The 26,461-nt window shown below is 39.9% G+C and overlaps 2 long non-coding RNA genes across 2 annotated transcripts in view; both read left to right on the top strand.

The window, feature by feature from the left end:
• Window positions 1–26,461, top strand: part of LOC117528339 — a 639,388-nt gene that overhangs the window by 172,491 nt on the left and 440,436 nt on the right. The gene's annotated exons all lie outside the window — the stretch shown is intronic.
• On the top strand, window positions 969–25,395 carry LOC117528340. Its single transcript, XR_004565739.1, has 2 exons — window positions 969–2,015; window positions 24,404–25,395. It is a non-coding gene; the product is annotated as an uncharacterized LOC117528340 (long non-coding RNA).

Below are 26,461 nucleotides of genomic sequence, written 5' to 3'. Positions count from 1 at the left end.
GTTACATTGTCAATACACATGTGCAGTTGTGCATAAATCTTGCGTAACTAAACACAAGCTCCCTCCTCCGCTGTCAGCATAGTGCCTATTCGTCCAAAACATGTACGAGGAGCAGTTCTCGCAGCTTACTCCACAGAGCACTGTTTTACGATGATTGTCCATGATCAGTGGTGGGCACAGTTCAGCTAATCCGATAACAGATAATTATTGAAGCTAATGTTTTTGCTAGCGGATTAGCTTTTCAGATAAGTTTTAAAACCATCATCTGACCAATTATCTTCCGATAAATTTAGTTCCGATAACTTTCAGTACGATAACATTTTTTTTGCAAGTAAACTGAGCAAAGTTTAATGGTCAAAAACATTTATAAACCCTAAAATCAAACATTTTAGTCCGTCTGTTGTGTGTTTGTAGCAGACTGGCTGCATGTCACTTGCTGATGACGTCATCATTAAGCTGAACACATGATTGGCCGGTCAACGCATAGAGCATTGTGGGTAGTGTAGTTCAGGTTCACTTTGGACGTTACAGTGAGTGAGTCCGCTCAACACAAAAACAAAACAGACTAATTTTAACTATTTTATTTTATTTCTTTGTGGCTGTAATTTAATTGCCAAGACTCAGCGGGGGAGAGGAGCTCTCACAGTGCAGCTGTGTGTACAGAAGGACTTTTCTTCATGTTTAGACACTGTTTTGGATTTTTTAAAAAGGACGCTTTATGCGGATTATTTATTTAGATAAATACTCTTGGGAAAGTGTAGGGACACGGACCCACAACAGGGGGCGTAAAGGAACCGGACAATGGATGAGCCAATAAATGACAATTTACTGTTGTGCACAACGGAATACAGACAGAACCAGAATTTGGATTACAGACAATTACATGAAGGTGACGTGTGGGCAGGCTCGAGGATAGGAGAGCACCGTCCAGAGAAGAGCCGGACCCCATACGATTTCCACTGCCACCGGATCTGGAAACACACTGGAGACGCCAAGTTCTGAGTCCCCAGGTGGCCACCGTCTTCAGCTGCCGGATCTGGTACTGCTGGCAGGATACAGAGAAAACAGCTTGAGGTGAGTGTGTGAAGACACACCCAGTAAACAGTCAGCACACAGAAATATTTCTCTCCAGGTGGGCACGACACCTCCACCTCCAACACAGTAAAAGAGTGAGGGCTACTTAGTTTGACGTGCGTCACTCGTCACGTTTCCCCAAACTTAGCGTCCCGCTATCAGTAGGCTCTGAGGCCCTTGGTGCCAGTGGTTATCCCCAGATTCCATAACGTGATGTGGCTGAGACTCTACGACTCTTCCTGGATGGGATGCCAGTCCATTGTAGATTGCTTCCCCAGCCATGACTGGTAGCCATTTACAGTTGGGTGGATCTAGAGAAATACCCTATAGAAGCATTTTTGTCACGTATTCATCAAGTGAAATGTTTTGTTGAAAAAATGCCAGTTCAAACTCTTGCCTTTGCATCCTGGGAGTTTCAGATCAAAACCCTTTCACTACAGCTAGTGATCAGATCCATTATGGGACACTTAAGAAAACAAGATTTTCATACATTTTTCCAAAAATGAAATACTCAAAAGTCAGAATTTGCTATCAACATGTAGCCTAAAATAACTAATATGAAATTTCAAGTATTAGCTTGTTACTGAATTTACGTATTTAAAGCGCCTTGGGGCAACTGTTTGTTGTGATTTGGCGCTATATAAATAAAATTGATTGATTGATTGACGTTCCAATTCAACTGTGCTCCTGTTTAACGATGACTACTTTTCAGTTCTAATCTCAGATTTTAATGTCAGGTTTGGTTTTTGGAAAGAAACACCAATGCTCCTGTTGGCTAAACAAGTACATGTTGGTTGAGGTTGCTCCTTGCTGAGACATATTCTCTCTCTCTCTCATGAATGGGCCTCCTTCCAAAGAATACTGCACCACCTGGCACGGGCACGGTCCATTCCCTCCACTAAAACACATCAACAGGCTGCCAAAGTCCTGGAGTGAAGGCTGTGAGTACCAAAGAGGAAGGAGCTGGTGGTCAGATTAAGAATGAGTAGTAGTAGCACAAATAAACTTCACACAACAACACAACTTTTTTATCAAGACGGAGACAGCCAAGGACTCTGTTATAGAGTGTTTGAGTGAAGGAGACCTGTTTATATCGTGTGTGTGTGTGTGTGTGCACGCGCACTTGCACAAATGCCCAAGTGCTTTTCCTGCCTATCTGATGTCTTTCCACTCTATCTCAAACAAAATGAAAAGGGGAGGAGCTGGCAGAAAGGTGAGCAATGGAAATTTTTTCTTCAAACATCATTGTGTAAAACGACTTGTCTGAATCAAGCACAAGCATGTTTCATATAAATGACATTCAGCTACGTAGAAGCAGTAATCAAGGAACGTGACACCACAAGTAGTTAAAAAATGCCTGAGTAAACGGGCACCTCTCTTAATCTACACTTGTGCTGAAGATAGCGTTTGAGTGCCAGAAAGAATAAAGTTTAAGAAAACTAAGATAAGTGTAGAAAAACATCCGGTTATTTCTCAGTCATCCAAGGTCAAAGATGTGGAAAAATCCAGCTGATTTTCCAGGGAAGGATCACTGCTGTGTTGCCACCACAGGAGTTTGGCTTCCCCTCCCTGTGCCAATGCCTTGTTCCCATATTCCTTCTATCTGTTAACCACCTATCACCAGGCAGCAAACTCCCCTCCATCTGCTCTTATTCTCATGCTGAGGAAACGGAGATAAACGGATCCAGAGCTGGTAAAAGTACACATTCAGCCTAATAAAAGTGCTTTTATCAGCTAAAACACATAGAAATGATCATTTGAGGTCTTGAATGCACAGTTTAAAAGGAATATTACTCATTTGTGTGAAAGCAGCATCTGTCTGCGTTGTCTTCTGTCATTAAAATAAATATAATCGCTGAGTGTAATTAGCCACACAATGATGTGCCTGTCGTAAATTGCCCCCAAAAGAAAATGACAGGAGTGTTTTGAGCATTGATATCATAGCACTGTAGAATTTCTTATCATTTTCATGTTACATAACAAAGGTGTAACAATACATCTCATATTGTGATAGTCGTATCGTGGAGCCTGTATCAAATCATGTTATTTTAAATGAGTATTGGAATAGTGTATTACAAGTTCCCCTTTTACATGCCTGTGTGGTGCTCCATGGTGTCTGTCATTTCATGGGTATTCTACTCATGGGAAGCCATACCTCCAACCCAATCAATCAAATTTTCTCCTAGTTTATTGTCAAATGGAGAAGGACTTTAAAATTTAAAGCCCTGCCAGATGTGCCATCATCAAGAAGCAGATGCTTATTCAGTCTGCAGACTAAACTCCTGTTCATTTTTACCCAAGGCCATCAAATATGGCCGTCGGGTATTGCAAAGGCTTCTCGTCCATCCGTCCATCACTATGTTCGTCTGTCTGTGCTCAGAATAAGTCCAGTCCTATTAATGCAAGGGTCTTCAAATTCACAGGGAGCATTCTTGGGACACAGACCTTGGACAAGTTCAAATATGGCTAAACCACACTTATTCTAAGAGGTATTTTTCAGAGGTTAAAAGTCACATTCTGCTCCTATTTTTTTATGCTATGATGTCGCGGACATTGGCGTGATGATCCTGTGGATGTTAGCGTGGTGACGTCACTTCCTGGTGTTGCTAGCTGCTAACTTCACTTTGTTTTTGGCTAGAAATAACGGCTTTGTCCTATATTATGAAAGATTACAAAAATAAACACTTCTAAAACTGAAAATGTTGTTTTTGTAACCTGATAACACCTCTGGAAGGATTTACAAAACATTAAGTGGACATTAGCGTGGTGACATTACAGGCTGGTAGCTAGCTGCAAAGTAATGTTTCGTTTGTGTGTAAATATAACCTTGTCATATGTTATGTAAAAGTTAGCAAGAAATAAACACTTCTAAAACTGAAAATGCTGTTTTTTGGAACCTAATAACACCTCTGGAGTGATAAGATATTTAGCGGATGTTAGCATGCAAGCTAACTTCCGATGGACTTAAATTTGTCTCAATACCTGCAAATGCACAGAGGGTGATCTACAAATATTTTTTCATTTGCACAACTTCCACTCTTGTCAAAAGCTCATGTAAACCCACACGCAAAGCCTCCTGCAGATGCTGTTAAAACATAAATATTGTTTTTGATTGATTGACTGACCGATTGATTGATTGATTGATTGATTGATTGATTGAAAATGTACAAATTGTACTTAAGACAGCAGGATCTTAATAATTAAACAACTGCAAATTCTAAAAAAACACAATGCTCATATAGCTGAGGGTATTTTAGCATTGTGTTATATTTTAAAGATACATACATATATTTGTATGTATAAAAGTATGAACAAGAAAGTAAATGGACTGTATTTATATAATGCTTATATAACATCTGATTCAGAACCTCAAAGTGCTTTACAATGATTCCTTGCATTCACCCATTCACACACACACCAATGCCGGTATGTTGACATGTTTTAAATACTTTTGTGGTTTGTGTACTATTGCAATAACCAATATCTTGACTAACGTCTGCACAGAAGGAGGAAAGGAAGCACTGGGTTAACACACCAAAACGATACTGGAATGCTTTTCAGCTATTAGAGCTCACGTCTCCCACATATATGACAAATGTCAAAAGAACACATTGCAGTTTGCATTTGCAGCCCTTCCACATAGTGATTGGTGGTGGCTTTTCTTATTGATTCATATTAAAGCACCTTTTATACCTGAAAGCTGTGTTGATGAAAACTGATGCAGTTTTCCGGTAATGCAGTGGCCCTGATGGTGCTGTAAGTGAAGGTCGTGCATATGTATTTTGTACATGTGTGTTTCTTTGTCTTTATGTTATGCCATGAGGCCCATGGTGTATAATTGATTTTACTTGGGTAAAGGTGGTGCACTAACACTTTCAAGGATGTGAACTGGGCTGATAGTTGTGTATTGCGATCTTGCAGGACAGTGGCACTGCAGACTTTGTGCTACCAGTCACTAAGTCTCCAGTCTCTGATCTGAGCAACAAAACCTGGCAGGTGAATGTCTCAGTTAATATGCACACCTGAAGGGATCTGCACAGACACACCACAGCAGGCCTACTTCCTGCTTGTGACGTGATTATCTTCCAACAGCTTTAGAACTTGATTCAGTTTCAATGTAAATCCATACACAGGCATCATATCAAGGGATTTAGACTCTGCCTTTGAATACACTGATTTATTTTATCACTTTAGCAGGATGACCAAAAAATAAAAAATGTTACCAGAGAAAGGAGCTCGTGTTTTTTGCCACCTGTGCAACAGGTTAGCCCATTTCAGATAAAATGTTCAATTGCACAATTCCTCATTTTTTTTCACAATAATTATGTGTACTTTTCACAAACACACATGTACAGTAATGTTCAGAATAATAGTAGTGCTATGTGACTAAAACGATTAATCCAGGTTTTGAGTATATTTCTTATTGTTACATGGGAAACAAGGTACCAGAAGATTCAGTAGATTCTCACAAATCCAACAAGACCAAGCATTCATGATGTGCACACTCTTAAGCTATGAAATTGGTCTATTAGTAAAAAAAAAAAAAAGTCGAAAACGGGGTGTTCACAATAATAGTAGTGTGGCATTCAGTCAGTGAGTTCATCAATTTTGTGGAACAAACAGGTGTGAATCAGGTGTCCCCTATTTAAGCCTTAAGAGTGTGCATATCATGAATGGTCTTGTTGGATTTGTGAGAATCTACTGAATCTACTGGTACCTTGTTTCCCATGTAACAATAAGAAATATACTCAAAACCTGGATTAATCTTTTTAGTCACATAGCACTACTACGTATTATTCTGAACACTACTGTATGTTGAGTAGGAGGGGACAAATGGAACATTAACAAACAAGGTGGCTGTTGGTGCATCAACCACAGGTTTCATCATCAAGCAAATCAAACACAAGGAGGAGTCCGGTTTTGTTCCCGTAAACAATATGAGCCAGAGGTTTGATTGCTGGATAAACATCATCACATCCGGAATAAGCTTTGATCCAATGGTTCCAGGCAGTCACTTTGAGAGATCCTGGAGAGAGGGCAAGTCTCTGGCACTGCTGTTGCAACAACCGCTGTAATAACTGTCAGTATTGTAATAAGTATGACAACAGTTTCATGTGAAATACAGATTACGATTCTAAAGATTCTTAGCCACTTAGTGTCAATGATTTATCATATAATATGATCACAATTGCAGAGCAGGTAACTCAGTGGGTAAAGAGCTATCTTAAAATATCCAGACCTGTGTTTGAATCCTGCTCGTGCTACCTTGTAAAAGACATCTAATTTGCACTGTGTCAGTCCACCCAGCTGTAAAATGGGTGTGAGTTTTGGGAAATAACCTGCGATGGACTGATGTCCCGTCGAGGAGTTATGGACTATCGTCCACTTCACTCCATGGAAACCAGAGATAAGCACCGGCCCAATTGGTCTCAGGGCCTATAAGGACTTACTTTTTTGAAAGTAGTCACAATTATTAGAATAGCAGACAAAATTACTCAGGAATATTATCCACTCTTGAAATGATTATAGTATTATATCAGGGGAAATTTTAGTACGGGAGACTTAGAATAGTGGGTGAAATTTGCATGAGAATATTAACCAATATTAAGCCTCTCATCAGCCATCCACTTGTAATGACTCGAGCCGAGCAGTGATGAGGGATGACTGTGAGGCTAAGGTAAACAGCTAACTGTATAATCAGTCATCTTAAAAAGTTTATTTACACTTAGTGAGGTTAACATGCACACATTTGCTGCATATATATTCTTTCAGTCCTATCAAATGCTTCTGATTGCATTTTCATCTGTTCAATGGTGACAAGAAGCAGTTTATTCTGTTTTTAGCTTGCCCCATCCTAAAACATTCTGTAGCTGTTTAGCATATGATGGTGTTTCCATTCTAAATTAAAAAAAAAAAAATGTACGGATTAATGTTGTTGCTGTTCTGATTGAAAAGATTAACCCCAGAACATCTAAAAATAGAGCCTAGCTTTTAAAAAAAAAATGACCAACTTGCCCTGTTACAATAGCAGGCAAAAATTGGCAGCAAACAACCACTTTTGTAACAACTATTTAAGTTTCCCTTAAAATGCAAATTTAGATTCTGCAGATTCTTAGCCAGACAATCACTTTATGTAATTTGTAGCATAACATAATCATTATTATTACAGTACTGGGTGAAATTGTACAGGAAACGTAACCCCTATTGTCACAATTATGACAACAGTAGTTAAAACTACGCAAAGTGTCGACAGCTGTCTGCATTTTGACATACAGCTGGTGGATCACTTGTAGCATTAAACTGATACCCACAGTGACATTTATATCACCGCGCAGTAGCCTGAGTCCTGATCCCGCTGAGCTCCCTGCTGTATGTTTAGAGAGTAGATTTTAATGCACACTGTACTCTGGTAAGAAGCTGCAGTAAAGGCAGAGTGATGGGTGCTGGAGGTGAGGCAGCGCACATAAATTGTATGCGCATAAACCAGTGCTCTCTGCACTCCAACTCTGATTCATATTAGTACCATAAAGCACAAGGAGAGGGCACTTCCAGACATGGGTGGCATAAATCCCACGGTGCAGAGCTGAAAATAAAACACTGCTCGCTCACGCACCATCCATTCCCGCTGTCACAACAGGTCGCAACAAGCTCTTTCTTGTTGGTTTTGCTCTTTCTGCTTTGCACTACTACACTAATTAAACTTTCAGGTACTTGTTAACATGTCAGCTGGAGTTAATACGGTTTAACCATGATGGTAGAGTCTCACGCCTGGTCTAGAGCGCCACCAGTCCAACACAGCGACCTTCATGGTACAGAGGCATGTCTGTCCAGTCTTTGAGTGTCCCACGCAGCTGCCATAAAGCACATGCTGCGCTGACACCTCAGGGTGGAAGGTGTGGAGAGACAGAATTATGATATGCTGTAAAAAACAAGAAATCAAAAGATCCAAACATGACTGCACAGTGCACTGAGTGTGCGATTGTATTTCTGTCACACACGCTTCTCCCTGCAAATGTTCATTCTAACGTCTGTGCAAGCACATGCAAACCACCGCATAGCTACAGGTCAAAGGGTCACACCAAAACAAGCTGAGTGGCCTGGGTTTTTTTGTTGTTGTTTTTTAATAAATGCAAACATTTTTGAAAGCGTAATGGACAACTTTTTTTGTTGTTGTTGTTCAGGTTATGTAATTTTGTTTATTTATTTTTTTGACATTTTCCTCAGTTTCTCAAACACTATTGAGTCCGTTATCATAAAACGTGTTGCAGAGGTGAGGGATGGAACAATAAAATGAGTAAAATTCCAGAATGGATTTGAACAATGAAGTGCAACCAATCATTTTTTTCTTCACTCTTAAACAATACAAGAGAGAGCTTTTTGTTTTTGTTTTGTTTTTCATGGCTATTTTGTTGTTGTTATTGTTGTTGTTGTTTTTTAACAACAACACCAACAAAACCAATTTGCACCAAATAATGAGTATCAGTGGAGTGCGAGTCAGACAGGTCATTTAAGTTTTGGAGTAAATCCTGACAACACTGCAAATCAAGTTTATTCTTCACATTATTTAACATTGCAAGAAATTTGTATTTGTTTGTGTTTGGGGTTTTTCATTTGTTTTTTACATTTTTCTCAATTTTTCAAGACAAAATAATTCATAGTCCAGGTAAATACAGGCCAATTTCGTTCATTATGCACATTTAAATTGTGAGTTTTAATAACTCGGCATGGCGTTCATGTGAAGGTCAAGGTCAACCAAGGTTATTTCTTTAAAAATGTAATTTTTCACAACAATATTGAAACTACAGGAGCTGGAGAAATGACCTTAAGTACATCTGACTTGGTACACAGATTGCCACATGCTGTTTTGTATGTGACATTGCGATGATGACGATGATAATTGATAATTGAAAAATTTAAATTGATGCCACTATATGTTGTCATGTGACAGAAAAAACAATTTTCTCAGTAATCTTGAAACTGCAAGAGTTAGAAGGATGATCTCAAGTGCATATAAATAAATAAACAGAATGTCATATTCTAATGTATATGCTATGTTGCGATGATGTCATCATATGACATTATTATGATTTGGAACGACCAATTGTCACACATCTGTCCTGTCTACAGCACTTCCTGTATTTTATTTTGATATCTCTCGTCTCTTGTGTATTGTCTTGGCTTTCTTCCTGTGTCTCCCCAGGTGTGTCTCTTCTGTTATCATGTCTTGGTCTATTTAACCTCTCCCTCCTCCTGTTTCTCTTGTTTGATTGTCTTGTGTATTATTCTGAGCTATCCCACGTTCCTTATGTTGTTGTACTCCTTGGTTACAGAGCCCTGCTTTGCCCCATAAACTTTGAGTTTTTGCCTGCTCCTCTGGACACTGGTGCCTGGTCAGACTGTCTCCTTGGTTTTGAACCCCTGCCTGTTTTCTGGACTGTGCCCTGCGCCTGATCCCCATTAGGTTTGTTTACTGCGAGTCACACTGTGTGCAATACCCACTGTACTGGTGTGGCTCTTAATTAACCCTCTGGGGGCGACGCCGTCGTATACGACGGCTAAGACCAAGCTTTACTAAATTATAAATAACTTTTGAATGATATGAGATAGAAACTTACTTTTTTTTTTTTTTTTGCTGAAAAGTTAACTCTGCGGACTTTCGAGCCAGCCATTGGCCATCTTTGTACTCATAGAAGCTGTGCGATGACGTGCGCAATGTGAGTGTCCAATTGGAATTGGTTCACCGTCACATGGTTTTCCAAAATCCAATCATAGGGCAGATTTACCTCACGTGAAAAGACAAAGATCGTTTTCAGGAGTGATATGTTATTAGTTGGCTGTTTGAATAGCCCCCTGGGTGCTCCAATGAGTACATACTATTAGTACATACTCAGTGCGCCCTGCGCCATTACGCACAGTGATCAGTGAAAGCAGGAGCAGACGGAGAGCCTCTGATGACAATCTCACATGCTCAAACAAAGAGTGTGTAACTGTCAGGATTGCTCCACTAGTTTGCATGTGAATGTTACTGGATAACGTTTTTGCTTTCTCTGTGTAAAGCACTGTTTACCATATCAATGGACAACAAAACACATAGACCATTTTGTATATATTGTTCAAAATGTGCATTTGTGTTTATTGTTTGAACCTTTTTGTTGTACAGTCTTTCACACAAGACCTCAAATTACCTTTATAAAGTGTCAAAACAGTTGTTTATTATAGTTTGCTGTGTGTTTTGAATAAATGTGTGTGGAAAATTATTTTTCGCTTTATTTTTTCCTTGCCTATTTTTGATTGTAAACCTTTATTACACTTATAAAACACAACAAAAACATATATATTCTGAAAGCACAGGTTGACCTGAAAAAAAGAGACATAAAACTTGAATGTGGGATGCACGGAGAGCTGTTAACAGCAATAATAAAACATTTATGCCAGGTGAGTGAACTTCCCAAAAAATGCCCTCGGACCCCAGAGGGTTAAAGAACAATATTTTCACGTACCTGTGCTTGTCCCTGCGAAGGATCTGTCCTGGGTTGTGCTTTGGCCATTACACCATTAAGCCTTGTCTGTATGATCATGATATGTTCAAGTCTGTTTATAAATGAGTATTTATTAACTTTACTCACTTCTTTGGAATGTGATTTGTTGTGATCAACTCAGTAATGTTCCATCACTGCCGCTGTGTTTGCAATATTCCCCAATGCAAGTATGGGGAGATGACTCGGGTCAAGACTATGAATTCTCTGAATGCTTATTTTATGACTTATAAAAACTTCAAAGCTGTTACAGCTTTAAAGTGGCATACAGATTTTGATGAAACTTTATGGAGTGACGGTTCCCAGGTCAGAGAAGAGGTGGTTAAATATTTATCTGCCTCTCGTCTTCTCCGTTATCTAGGGAAAAGGGTATGGTATTACTCTTATTTTGAGTGCTGGGTTTCTTTACACAAAACAAACTTAATCAGAGCTTTTGTGGCGAGAATTAAATGTCATCTTGAGAAAAACACCAGCCAGCCCCTCCCTTGTGTTTACTTTGTCAACATAGTGCACAACAACAGGAAAGAAAGCAAATAAACTTAGCTAGAGTAAAAAATGTCTCCGGTGGACATAAATGACGAGGCATTATGCGTTTATTCATAGCAGATACCAAAGGTTCAAATATCAATTTTGCATTGACATGAAAAGTGGTATGGTGCCGTCCCTACTGTATGACCGGCGGTTTGGGCATGAGGTCATACAGGAGACAAGAGTCAAATCATCATCATCATAAGAAGGGCCTTTATTGTCATTGTACATACTACATGGACACGTACGACAAAATTTGTCCTCTGCATTTAACCCATCCTAATTGCAGTTAGACACAGTCCAGCCACTAGGAGCAATGGGCAGCCACAGTCTTGCGCTTGGAGACCAACTACAGATGTAGAGATGCTGGCTTGGTCGGGGCGGAGAAAGGAACAAACCTTAAAGTGCATGTTTTCAATCCCCTCACAGTATCTCACATTCCAACCAAAAATCTCAAAATGTGAATGTACCTGATGCAGTTTGGTTGGTTTGTCATCTTGAAAATCTCATGTCTATCTCAGATTTGGAAGAGTTTTGCTGATTTAGAAGGGTAATGTGCTTATTTCAGCGCTCTATGTCCTGTACTTCTGCTTTCGTGGATTTTAAAAGCCCCTTTACATATCAGAACTACTGACTAGGAGAGTCGATATGAAATGAAAAATGTATGGACAGTAGCTGGACAGAAAATGTGACAGACGTTTTGAGGCAGTGTCTTCACTTATCAGTTGCAGAACGGAATCTAATTAGAACTAATATGTCTCTCGAGTTGAGAGGTGATCACTGAAGGTCAGTTGGATTTCATCAGTCTAAGAGACTAAGAGTCTAAGAGAAAGTGAGCGTGGAAGAGTAATGATATTCTCACTGTGGGTATCGCTATGCAGCACTACTTACTTTATCAAGACAGAAATGTTTCACTTTGTAGACATTGAAAGATCCTACTGATATTTATGCGTATTTTAAAGTGAATGGACACGAGGCAATGTGATTCATATTATTTTTTTATAACATTTAAAAGCATGTCTCTGCTTTTTGCTACATTATTACAGGAGGACAAGAATACCATGCAAGGTTCAAATCTTTGTTTTTGATGTAATTGACAGTAAGTTTATATCGGCACCGTACGTGGCCGGTGGAAAAACAAACCCAGCAAATGCAATCAGAAGAAGGGGCACTCAGAAAGTGCAACACAACACAGAGTGCAAATTAAATTTTGTGATTACATGATACCATAATATATAGTCCTGTGTTGCCTGGACATTTGACCAAGTCTGTCTAAATTTGATCCACTTTGACTAACATGTCCATATAGGCTCCAAGCTATTTAAGTAAAAAAAATCTCACAAGGTCATTCAAGATCAACAGGCATGTAACCATTAGAAAGTAACATGTGAATTCATATTTTTGTTATAGTACCGAGTACATAGTTGTACCTTTACCAATGACCTTTTTTTTTTTTCACTTTTGATGCTCTGCTTTGATACTGTATGAATCAGTGTCAAAATCTAACCCCTCATCAGTGTTGTGACACCTAAAAAGTGGACCAAGTAGAGGACTGCTTGTTGGGGCAAAATACGGCGGCAACCTTGTGTGCCACGTGGTTGCTGCAGTGGCCATGAAGACCCAATAAGAACCCAGAACAAGAAATGGCTTGCAGGGCTGTGGAGAAACCAGAAGACCACAACAGCCGGTCATGTGGAGGAGGTAATCGCTTATGATCCACCGACTGTGAAGGTGGATGAAGGCTGCAGCAGGTCCTCAGACCCTGATCATCTAGTATTTCCCCAGTTGTTGGACCAGGCTGAGGATCTGTCGAGGACCGTTTGTTTGTCGGAGCTTTTAATTGTTGCAGTTGATATTTTCTCTTGGCAGGTATTAAAAGGGATCTCCCTTTTAAAAGGAAGCTCTCTCAGTCAAAGCACACAGTCCGTCCGCAACCACTGTGGTCCTGTTTGATCACATGCTGCAGCCAATCACACCAGAAATAGGAACTGGTCCACCAATTGGCTTGAATCACGAGAGCATAAAAGTGAGAGCACAGATCCCTTTTTCTTTGCATTGATCCTCAGAACGCAACATAGACACAGCACGGATAGAGCACTGCAACCGCAAGAACACAGCGGAAGAGCAGTCACAGTGGTCGATGCACAATGTGGTGCATGTGCTGCACCTAGCACAGTCTAGTTATCATTTGTCCTCGTGTGTTGATAGGAAGTGGTCTGGTCCACTCGGATGACACGGGATTACTGCCAATGGTTGTGGGCAATCGAGACCAATTACTTCATATGTGGAACATCAACATCAATCAAAGCCAAAATTTGGCAATGGGAGAGTGAACTTAGACATCAACTTTATCAGTATTTGATGGACAGACTAACATGTAAAGGGAAATAAATAAATAATGATGGCAATTATTAGCTAGCTCCAGCTAGGCTAAATAATGTGGCCAGCATAGTCCAGCTTGTTAACTGCATCAATGCCTGATATCAACAGACATTTTTATAATGTTTGAAAGATTATACATAGTATTATGTCTCACAGCCTTATGTGGAATGTTATTAATGTGAAAGAAAAATACTTTATTTTACCAGATAATGAGTGCAGTTCCAGGGTGAAGTGCAAACAGTCAGATGATGGGAGGCGGTAAGTCTGAGGCAGGAGGGACGTGAGGGAACGCAGTGAGAGCAGGGAGATACAAAGACTGGCTGACAAGAATACAGGGTGTGATGAGGAAATAACTCAGCAATCCCTAAACAATGGTGAACATCTAAGACACAGGTGAGGAGACGAGAAGACAGGTGGTGTGATTGGAATGTGAAAGAGCTGTGAGGGAGCACAGGTGATAAGGCCACGCCTACAAACATACAGACAAGAAAACAAAGTGCTGACCGGGACCCTCAACTAAACCAGAGTGAATGTCTAAAGACAAACAGTCCTACAGCATCACACTGGGAAGTGAAAACTAAAGAAGAACTACAAAACTGGCTAAAGTATATAAGAACCCACAGTGAATGTCTACTGACAAACAAAACTACAAAGACTGTGAAGTGTAAACTAAAGGAGCACTGAAAACACCACTAAAATACTAGAAGCACTCGGAGAGCACAAACCTCCGCCAAGGCCATAGGGTCACTGACGTCACATGGAATACCCTTTGGCAAAGAGTCTTATTCCATGTTGTTTCACACATCTACCGTCATGTTTCAGATCTTCAGCAAATGTATTTATAAAGAGAAACTGCATGAACTACACAAGTTTTTTTATTTTCTAATAAGTTTATTAAATGAGGAGAAACAAGTGCTAAATTATTGTTGCGTCATAACTTAATTTTTGTTCAGCCTTTGTGACCCATCTTCATGAAGTTAGTTGCAAAAATGTTGAAATTGGCCCTATCCTGCAATGATAAAGAATCCTTAAAAAAATTATTGGATCCGGATCGTGTATCGGATCATTACCAAAATTTAATGACTTCTAAGTTAGGCCAAGATACACCCCTGGTAAAAATTTCATTGAAATCAGTTGAGGTTTTTTTTAGTAATCCTGCTAACAAACCAACCAACCAACAAACAAACAAATGGACGCGACTGAAAACATGGCGGCGGTAATAATGTGACCAACAATGTTCAACCAACAAGATGCCAGACAGGAACATGGGGTGGAACGATATTCCTTGTGTTTCTACCTCCTTCAGGAATGAACATTTTAATGTGGAACCCAAAACTAGAAACATTAAAACACAGATTATTCTCACAATGGAACAATTGACAAAAAAGACCCCATCTGGTTTCTTTATAATTGGTGTAAATAAAGTTCAAGACATATTCAGCTAATTGGAAATGTTCATGTATCCATCCCCTGACTGTACTGGCTGTGATTTACTGTAAATTCATCAAAGGGTGCTAACAGTTGTGTCCTGCATACATTTTATGTCAGGATTTTTTGTTTCACTTTATGAAAGAATTTTGTTTTGTTCTTGTTGCTAAATAACTTTGGACATTTTTGTAAAATATTTTGATTAAATATTACATAAAATTACTTTGTTTGCATTTACTTCTGACCATATATAAAAATGTAATGTTTCTCGCTATCTTTTACATAATACATGACAAAGAGGATATATTTACACACAAACAAAATAGAGTTTTGCAGCTAGCTACCAGCCTGTGACGTCACCATGCTAATGTCCGTGAAATAAGTTCAGAGGTGTTATTAGGTTCCAAAAATGGTGTTTTCAGTTTTAGAAGTCTTTATTTCTCACTAGCTTTTACATGAGAAACGTATATAAACACACAAAACGAAGCGGTTTTGGAGAGACCAGCAATCCGGTTGTTAAGTGTGACGTGACGCATCACGTGATTTTTAACTTCCAGCTCCAAACAAAAAAGGCGCGCTGTCATTAACATTGAGAACTGCACTGAGACGCTCTGATCAGGCTGCACTTAAACCGCTGCACACGGACAACAGCATTAACATCGCAACATAAAACTCTTTGTATATTGTGCCTAAAACTCTCCTGTATATATTAACTTGGTTTTTAGATGTTGTTACTGTGTTTGTTTTATGTAAAAATGTCAGACGCTCAGGTTGTTTCTCCATTATTTTCAATGGGAGTTGCTGCGAGCTGCGATCGCTTCCTGTTCATGTTGTTCGGGGAGAAAGTGAAGTTTGCACTTTAACGTCCTGTTTATTGTAATAAATAATTTTTTATTAACAAACAGACATGTATATTTTACCTGTGCATAATAAAATATGTAAAGTAAAAGAAAAAAAGGTGTTTATTAAGTGTTTTGAACATAGAACCAGATGAATGCGGTTAACGGAGGTGGAGGCGGAGAAGGGAGGGACCGAGGTTTGCGCACAATGTAAACACAAACTAAACTTAAACTGTAGATCCTTAAAAGGATCAAACAGACATATCTTTAATTGTAAACTTGGAGGTCTTTGGACCCGGAAACAGATTTATCACGTGATGCGTTACGTCAGTGCTTATCAATCGGATAGATGTCTCTGTACAGCTCTACTCGGATTGGCTGTCACGCCCGCCACTCAAAAACAAAACAGAACAGGTTCAAACAGAATGTGAGTATTTAACCTCTCAAAATACCTCTTAAAATATGTCAAGGTTAGCCTTCTTTGAACTTGTCCAAGGTCTGTGTCCCAAGAAAGTTACCTGTAAATTGAAGACTGTGGCAGTAATAGAACTGGAGTTGTACTGAGCACAGACAGACGGACAGACAGACGGATGCCAGGTTTTTGCAATACTCAATGGCCATATGTTGGCCTCGGGTAAAAATGCTTTGTATTGAATTCAGTGCCATACTACATTTCATATGAACTGCAAATGTAGGTGTCACTTTTCCTAAAAGATCCAGTGACCAACACTTTTTCAATGCACAATACACGAAAATAACTTTATTGCTTCTTGCCCTCATAAGCTAGAGCTCAATTTGGTGACAGAAAGCACCAGCTGACCTCAATCCCCTCCCACTGTGGGTCACCGTCTCATCCGCAGCTCTCTGCCTGTCACACAGAGCAGCAATCCGGCATATTTTTAGCCCTGTGGCTAGCTGGTTCTCATGGCCTGTGGCGATTATCCATGCTATTCATACCCAAATAAAGCTGCCCGTACTCTGTCAAACCCGACAAGTCTCTGCAGCCACTCTTCTCAAGGATGTGACTGTAGGACAAAAACGTGTGGACTACAAACCGGCCTTTGTTAAACAGCTGCTCAGCAAGTCTGTGCACATGAACGTCTCTGTCCATGTATCTATATTCAGATCATATAGATCTGATGTTGAGGGGCAGGCACTGGTGCTGTGCACCACCACATACACCACACAACAGAACCGCCTTCAGTCCTGGATTGGTAGGTTAGGTCCAGTTAATCTGCGATTACTGAGGAAAGAAGAATTTTTAATGCCAACACCGAAGCAAACCATTACGAGGACTGCCGCTCAGAGTCCGACCGGAATCGAGGTTAGCCTGTTCGCTTAGGTTGTCAGTAACTCGAAGATGGGTGGGGGGCGTGCTTGGGCCTTATTTGTCAGGCGGTCTCCATGTCTTCATCCAGGTATGTGCTGGTCGTGACGTAGGCAGAGTAAGTGCTGCCAACATGGCGACAACCAGGGAAGCAAATTTAGGGCTTCATAATGGACCTTCTGGGTTTCTACAGAAAACCTATGGGTGGCGTCATGCAGGGTTCGTCCAGTATATATACCATCTATATATGGTCTGGGCATGAAAGCTGGCAATTGTCATGCCAGTTTTTATTTTTTCCTGATAAAATTATATGTGTTTGAGGACTTCAGGTCTTCACCTTGGCTGGTCTGTTTGGCATCCTGAGCTGGATTAAAAAAAGTCACTCTACAATCAAATTTTATGCAAAAGACTAAAAATTAAAATAAAAGCAATGTCCCTTGCATGCTTCTATATTTGAGAAAATAGCAACCGAACTCCCATTCTATTGTTCTAATTTTAGCTTCTCTACTCACCTTCCGAAAAAAAAAAAAAACACGTAAAACAAATCAAGCGGCTGATCACTTCAATAAATATTTCAATATTTGTGAACATCAAAAAGTTGGTATACCCACAACAAGAGACTATAGTGGTTCATATATACAGTATACCAAGCTGTACTTTTACTATAATACACATTTCCAGGTTTTTTTAAAATACAAAATAGGAAAAAAAAAAACACAGAATAAATGAGTGTTTTTAAAATGTTAAAATGAGCGCAGGTCTAGTGAGAAGTGCTCATAGGACAATCCTACTGAGATCTGGTTTCTACTGAGAACAGGTTACACCACAATACTATGAAGCCCTCAGTGGCTCAGTATTAATACTGTGAATTGGCTGTGTTAAGCTTTTTTCACTGCAATTTCACTGTCCTCAAACTCTTGTAAAAGTTCAAAGGTCAGTATTGCACTGAATCGAATTGATCCTGAAACATATCATAGCCCATGTACAGTAGTGTTCAGAATAATAGTAGTGCTATGTGACTAAAAAGATTAATCCAGGTTTTGAGTATATTTCTTATTGTTACATGGGAAACAAGGTACCAGTAGATTCAGTAGATTCTCACAAATCCAACAAGACCAAGCATTCATGATATGCACACTCTTAAGGCTATGAAATTGGGCTGTTAGTAAAAAAAAAAAAAAGTACAAAAGGGGGTGTTCACAATAATAGTAGCATCTGCTGTTCACGCTACAAACTCAAAACTATTATGTTCAAACTGCTTTTTTAGCAATCCTGTAAATCACTAAACTAGTATTTAGTTGTATAACCACAGTTTTTCATGATTTCTTCACATCTGCGAGGCATTAATTTTGTTGGTTTGGAACCAAGATTTTGCTTGTTTACTAGTGTACTTGGGGTCATTGTCTTGTTGAAACACCCATTTCAAGGGCATGTCCTCTTCAGCATAAGGCAACATGACCTCTTCAAGTATTTTGACATATCCAAACTGATCCATGATACCTGGTATGTGATATATAGGCCCAACACCATAGTAGGAGAAACATGCCCATATCATGATGCTTGCACCACCATGCTTCACTGTCTTCACTGTGAACTGTGGCTTGAATTCAGAGTTTGGGGGTCGTCTCACAAACTGTCTGCGGCACTTGGACCCAAAAAGAACAATTTTACTCTCATCAGTCCACAAAATATTCCTCCATTTCTCTTTAGGCCAGTTGATGTGTTCTTTGACAAATTGTAACCTCTTCTGCACATGACTTTTATTTAACAGAGGGACTTTGCGGGGGATTCTTGCAAATAAATTAGCTTCACACAAGCGTCTTCTAACTGTCACAGCAGTTACAGGTAACTCCAGACTGTCTTTGATCATCCTGGAGCTGATCAATGGATGAGCCTTTGCCATTCTGGTTATTCTTCTATCCATTTTGATGGTTGTTTTCCGTTTTCTTCCATGCGTCTGTTTTTTTTTTTGTGTCCATTTTAAAGCATTGGAGATCATTGTAGATGAACAGCCTATAATTTTTTGCACCTGCGTATAGGTTTTCCCCTCTCCAATCAACTTTTTAATCAAACTACGCTGTTCTTCTGAACAATGTCTTGAATGTCCCATTTTCCTCAGGCTTTCAAAGAGAAAAGCATGTTCAACAGGTGCTGGCTTCATCCTTAAATAGGGGACACCTGATTCACACCTGTTTGTTCCACAAAATTGACGAACTCACTGACTGAATGCCACACTATTATTATTGTGAACACCCCCTTTTCGACTTTTTTTACTAACAGCCCAATTTCATAGCCTTAAGAGTGTGCATTTCATGAATGCTTGGTCTTGTTGGATTTGTGAGAATCTACTGAACCTACTGGTACCTTGTTTCCCATGTAACAATAAGAAATATACTCAAAACCTGGATTAATCTTTTTAGTCACATAGCACTACTATTATCCTGAACACTACTGTAAATAGATGTGTATCATATTGTTTGATAAGGTACAGACGCACACCTCTAAGGATCATACATATTGGTTACAGAAGTGAGCATGAGTCCCTCGTGAGTCGTGACCAGCTACAGCATAATTTAATCTGCAACCTCACCACTAGATGGCACTAAATCCTACACACTGAAGCTTTAATAAGGAGAAAAAAGTAAGGCAGTGAATATTTTTCATTCATTTTTAAACGGGCATGAACAGGCTTCCATGTGATTTTTCACAAATTTTTCACATCACACAACACATAACATCTTTCAGTTCATTTCAGTGACTCCAAATGACTTTTCATCATTTTGTCAACAAATCATTGCAGCTTCTGCCACCGGTAGATCTTGCATTGAACATTCACAAAGGTTGTTAGACTTGGAACTGTTGGTAACATTTTACCCTTGGAATATGGCAGTATAAATGTAGACTAGTGCTTTTTAAATATACTCTATAGAACAACAAAAGCTGGCCATCCAGGGCTGATAAAAAACGGGAATGATGTAGGAGATGAGGGCATAGAGGGGACAGTATAAAAGAAAAAAAAGGAAATCAGGAATGGAGGTATGCAAAACAGAATTTCCCTCGTATTCATCATTTTACTTTCAGTGCAAGGTGAAGCAGCACTCATCTCAGTCGATAAGAAAGAGAGGCCAAGAAACGGGTAACCTGTTGTGACAGTGCCGCACTGCACAGCGGCACATCGCTGAGCTTGAACAAGTTGTCAACCCTTCGGAGCGGTGCCTGACAAAAGTTTCTTGTCAGCCACGCAGTTTATTTTTCAGCTTTGTTCAGAGAACAGCTTTTCTCCATAACGAGAAAAAGCTTGCGAAGCCAAAGGGTGATAATGTTTGGAGCTGTGGGAGAACAGGCACGCTAACATGCACGCTAACACGGCGAGCCCGAGGCAACTCCCTAGAAACAAACACAGGTATGCAGTACCGCGGCCTATTTAAAGGTCACACCTCAGCCGTTGATTCATACAAGCTTTGGTATCATGATGTTGGTGTTCAGTCAGACACAAACCTCTTGATGAGTGGAAAATTGTCCCGACATACAGATGACAGCTTAGTCCAGAAAGGGTTTGAAAGCCCGGATCTTGAAGCCTCGTTTTGAAGAACATATGACTCTCTTCAGTTAGGTCCAACCACGAAAAAGCCTGGGTAGTAAATGGATGGACTTTCGATTTACTGTATATTAACCAGCGGTAAGCACAATTCAGCTAATCAGCTAACAGATAATTAGTGGCGCTAACTTGGGATTCCCTTTTCAGCTAACTTTGAAAAACATTAGCAAGTCAATTACCTTCCGCTACATTTAATGACAGCAGCTTCAGTGTGGTCTTGCTTGACATCTTGGCCACATCAAAGGTCATCATAAGGGAAATGTCCTTTTACTTTGGATGACCCCTTGATTGCTCTCAAAGGCCAAATGTTGTAATGTATAGGACTTGTTGTGGCAGCACGGTGGCTTAGTGGTTAGTACTGTTGAATCACAGCAAGAAGGTTGTGGGATCAATTCCCACCAGGGGCCTTTCTGTGTGGAGTTTGCATGTTCTTCTCGTGTTTGCGTGGGTCCCCACCGGGTGCTCAGGCTTCCTCCCACATCCAAAGACATGCAGGTTAGTTGAACTGGAAACTTTAAATTGTCCGTAGTTGTGCGTGCAGATGTGAATGTGTTTGTCTGCCTATATGTGGTCCTGTGATAGACTGGCCTCCTGTCCAGTACCCCGCCTCATGGCCTATGACTGCTGGGATAGGCTCCGGCCACCCCCCTCCCCCAGTGACCCTTAATTGGAGTAACCAGGTATAGCAGATGGGTGGATCAATCGATCCCATACAGGGTCTGCTGGAATTTAGTTTGTGTGTATGCATGTAACTTTAACTCACTTCTACATTATTATTATTATTAGTTGCCTTACCACCGGTAATAATTTCAGTATAAATTATCATATTCTAATTAAAATAGAATTAAAACATTTTGCTATTCATGGACTCAAACGTGTATGGAAATTTTTGAAACAGCTACTGACCTTTGGGTAAGAAGTTGCAATGACCGAGTACATATGCCTTTCATTATCGTGTTTTGTGGTGGTTTTTGGATTTTACACTGAAAAAAATGATACTTTGGATCAACTTTAAAAAAATTATGTAATTTGTTACAGCTATTTTTTTTTAGTTTTTCACAAAGTATATTTATCATTTGGTAAAGTGATTCCAGCAGATTTAAACTGGAAACCACAATTTTCCATTAGGCCAATGAAAATAAGTACAATGTATTTTGAATGAAGTGCACTGATGTTTCACTTTTTTCAGTGTAATTTTTTTTTCTTGTCACTCCAGTAGTGTGTGTGTGTGTGTGTATATACAGTGAGGAAAATAAGTATTTGAACACCCTGCGGTTTTGCAAGTTCTCCCACTTAGAAATCATGGAGGGGTCTGAAATTTTCATCTTAGGTGCATGTCCACTGTGAGAGCCATAATATATATATAAAAAAAAAAAAATCCGGAAATCACAATGTATGATTTTTTTTTAAATAATTTATTTGTATGTTACTGCTGCAAATAAGTATTTGATCCCCTACCAACCAGCAAGAATTCTGGCTCACACAGACCTGTTAATTTTTCTTTAAGAAGCCCTCTTATTCTGCACTCTTTACCTGTATTAATTGCACCTGTTTGAACTTGTTACTTGTATAAAAGACACCTGTTCACACACTCAATCAATCACACTCCAACCTGTCCACCATAGCAAGACCAAAGAGCTGTCTAAGGACACCAGTGTAAAACTGTAGACCTGCACAAGGCTGGGATGGACTACAGGACAACAGGCAAGCAGCTTGGTAGAAGACGACTGTTATTATTTACTAGAAAGTGGAAGAAACACAAGATGACTGTCAATCTCCCTCGGTCTGGGATTCCATGCAAGATCTCACTTTTTGGGGTAAGGATGATTCTGAGAAAGCTCAGAACTACACAGGAGGACCTGGACAATGACCTGAAGAGAGCTGGGACCACAGTCACAAAGATTACATTAGTAACACATGATGCTGTCATGGTTTAAAATCCTGCAGGGCAGCAAGGTCCCCCTGCTCAAGCCAGCACATGTCCAGGTCCATCTGAAGTTCAAGAGTGACCATCTGGATGATCTAGAGGAGGCATGGGAGAAGGTCATGTGGTCAGATGAGACCAGAATAGAGCTTTTTGGAATCAACTCCACTTACCATGTTTAGAGGATGAGAACAACCCCAAGAAAACCATCCCAACCATGAAGCATGGGGGTGGAAACATCATACTCTGGGGGTGCTCTTCTGCAAAGGGGACAGGACAACTGCACCGTACTGAAGGGAGGATGGATGGGGTCATGTATTGCGAGATTTTGGCAAACAACCTCCTTCCCTCAGTAAGAGCATTGAAGATGGGTCATGGCTGGGTCTTCCAGCATGACAATGACCCCAAACACACAGCCAGGGCAACTAAGGAGGGGCTCCGTAAGAAGCATTTCAAGGTCCTGGAGTTGCCTGGCCAGTCTCCAGACCTGAACTCAATAGAAAATCTTTGGAGGGAGCTGAAACTCCAAACCTGAAAGATTTGGAGAAGATCTGTATGGAGGAGTGTACCAAAATCCCTGCTGCAGTGTGTGAAAACCTGGTGGAAAAACTACAGGAAACATTTGACCTCTGTAATTGCAAACAAAGGCTACTGTACCAAATATTAACATTGATTTTCACAGGTGTTCAAATACTTATTTGCAGCAGTAACAAACAATTAAATTTAAAAAAAAAATCATACATTGTGATTTCCGGATTTTTTATTTTTAGATTATGTCTCTCACAGTGGACATGCACCTAAGATGAAAATTTTAGACCCCTCCATGATTTCTAAGTGGGAGAACTTGCAAAATCGCAGGGTGTTCAAATACTTTCTTCTTCTTACTTATAAAGTTTTGAATAATCAGGTCCCATCTTATCTTAGGGACCTCATAGTACCATATCACCCCAATAGAGCGCTTCGCTCTCAGACTGCAGGCTTACTTGTAGTTCCTAGGGTTTGTAAGAGTAGAATGGGAGGCAGAGCCTTCAGCTTTCAGGCTCCTCTCCTGTGGAACCAGCTCCCAATTCAGATCAGGGAGACAGACACCCTCTCTACTTTTAAGATTAGGCTTAAAACTTTTCTTTTTGCTAAAGCTTATAGTTAGGGCTGGATCAGGTGACCCTGAACCATCCCTTAGTTATGCTGCTATAGACTTAGACTGCTGGGGGGTTCCCATGATGCACTGAGTGTTTCTTTCTCTTTTTGCTTTGTATGCACCACTCTGCATTTAATCATTAGTGATTGATCTCTGCTCCCCTCCACAGCATGTCTTTTTCCTGGTTCTCTCCCTCAGCCCCAACCAGTCCCAGCAGAAGACTGCCCCTCCCTGAGCCTGGTTCTGCTGGAGGTTTCTTCCTGTTAAAAGGGAGTTTTTCCTTCCCACTGTTGCCAAGTGCTTGCTCACAGGGGGTCGTTTTGACCGTTGGGGTTTTTCCATAATTATTGTATGGCCTTGCCTTACAATATAAGGCGCCTTGGGGCAACTGTTTGTTGTGATTTGGTGCTATATAAATAAAATTGATTTGATTTGATTTATTTTCCTCACTGTATATATATATATATATATATATATATATATACCCAAGTAATATTCCCACCAACTTTGAAGGAAATCGATCCCAACAGATTTTTGAATTATCTTGTCCACAGATGCACACACACACACACACAACACCCTGCTTCGCCAGCAAACTCTGTAATAACACCCTTATTCTTCTTTTGCAGTCACGGAGCGGTCAGGAAAGGACTGTCCTAGAAATCGAGCCCCCTTCAGCGGAGTTGCTTCCTCTCATAGATGTGGCTCCAGTAGACTTTGGCAACAACAACCAAAAGTTTGGATTCCAAGTTGGACGTGTGTGCTTCAACGGTTAACATTGAGCCAAATACAAACAAAGACCTGTGACATCAAGGTTTTTTTTAAACCAAAAAAAATTGACTTTTTTATCACTGCCCAAACTGATATTTATTATATTCCTGTATGTGGTGGGTTTGTGGTCTTTTAAAACTCTTCAGCAGCCAATTAAATTGATTCTATGACTTTAAAACCATAAGAGGAATAACCAAAAGGAAATATTCCAGTTTGATATATTTAATTTGAAGAAGGTTTGCTTCCTTTTCTTCCTGCTCCAGCGTGCTGTTCTACAAGTATGAAGAGCATACCACTTAAACATACCAGACGGTTCAGGAATGGAGTCTGTCATCAATCAGCTGAGTGCAACTTGCCTGAAAAGTATTTGCAACGTCATTTAACAAGGTCATTTATCGTGGCTCAGGCCAAAAACAGAGAGATGGAGAGAAAAAAAGAAACTGTCTTTCTCATTTTGCATGCTCCAGTTTCACTATAATGACAACTGCATTGCAAACTAGTGTAGCACATTAATTCCACACAAGCACCAAAATTAATTTCCTGTGTCCAGGAGTGATAAATTGTCTTTTTTACCCTTCAACTGTAGTTTGCTCAGTGAATTAACTTGATTGCTATTCAACAGACATAGCTACTTATTGAATGCTACACTTACTTGAAGGGATAAGGCTGTTTTCTTTATTGGAGTGCTTCCCTCCACAGGCTTGATAATAGGCTTTTGCAGCCCAGTGTTTCCACAGGCGGGTACTCTTAAGTGTCTACTGCGATATATACTGTACCTGTGCATATGTTACAAAGTTTAAAAGGCATCAATGGAATTAGAGGATGTTGATTAAAATGAACATTTCCTGCAGTTTTATCGTAGATGTAATCACATCCTTGTTTCTTCTCTATTCAGACGTTTTTATGTTTAAAAGGTTAAGTATTAGTCCATTAGCTGGGGGGTCAATCGTGATATTTTCAGAAATAAAACAATAATTCTTCTTGTGATTTTATATACATATATATATATATATATATATATATATATATATATATATATATACGAGGGCTGTCAATAAAGTAACGGTCCTTTTTATTTTTTTCAAAAACTATATGGATTTCATTCATATGTTTTTACGTCAGACATGCTTGAACCCTCGTGCGCATGCGTGAGTTTTTCCACGCCTGTCGGTGACGTCATTCGCCTGTGAGCACTCCTTGTGGGAGGAGTCGTCCAGCCCCTCGTCGGAATTCCTTTGTCTGAGAAGTTGCTGAGAGACTGGCGCTTTGTTTGATCAAAATTTTTTCTAAACTTGTGAGACACATCGAAGTGGACATGGTTCGAAAAATTAAGCTGGTTTTCAGTGAAAATTTTAACGGCTGATGAGAGATCAAAAAGTTTGATCAAACAAAGCGCCAGTCTCTCAGCAACTTCTCAGACAAAGGAATTCCGACGAGGGGCTGGACAACTCCTCCCACAAGGAGTGCTCACAGGCGAATGACGTCACCGACAGGCGTGGAAAAACTCACGCATGCGCATGAGGGTTCAAGCATGTCTGATGTAAAAACATATGAATGAAATCCATATAGTTTTTGAAAAAAAAATAAAATAAAAAAGACCTATACTTCGGAGTATGTTTCGGAGTGTTAGAGGACAAGTTGGGACATGTCCAGCTCTCCACAAGTTCTTTTATACTCACTCGACTGGTAAGCACTGAAAGCCGAGATAGACATGTCCCAACTTGTCCTCTAACACTCCGAAACAGAGGTGTTCCTTTGTCTCGCTTCATCAGCGAATCGGTCGTGACGCACGAAGCCTCCGTGCAGCTTTCCATGACAAAATCTCTTGTTAAAAGTTAAATCTGCCAGAAAATGGCTGATGTCCAGGTCTTGTGATAACCAGAGAAAGAGCACACGATGGTCTCGTATCCACAGAG

This window comes from Thalassophryne amazonica, chromosome 16 (genome assembly GCF_902500255.1).
Source record: "Thalassophryne amazonica chromosome 16, fThaAma1.1, whole genome shotgun sequence".
NCBI lineage: Eukaryota > Metazoa > Chordata > Actinopteri > Batrachoidiformes > Batrachoididae > Thalassophryne > Thalassophryne amazonica.
This window is presented reverse-complemented; position numbering and strand designations above follow the sequence as displayed.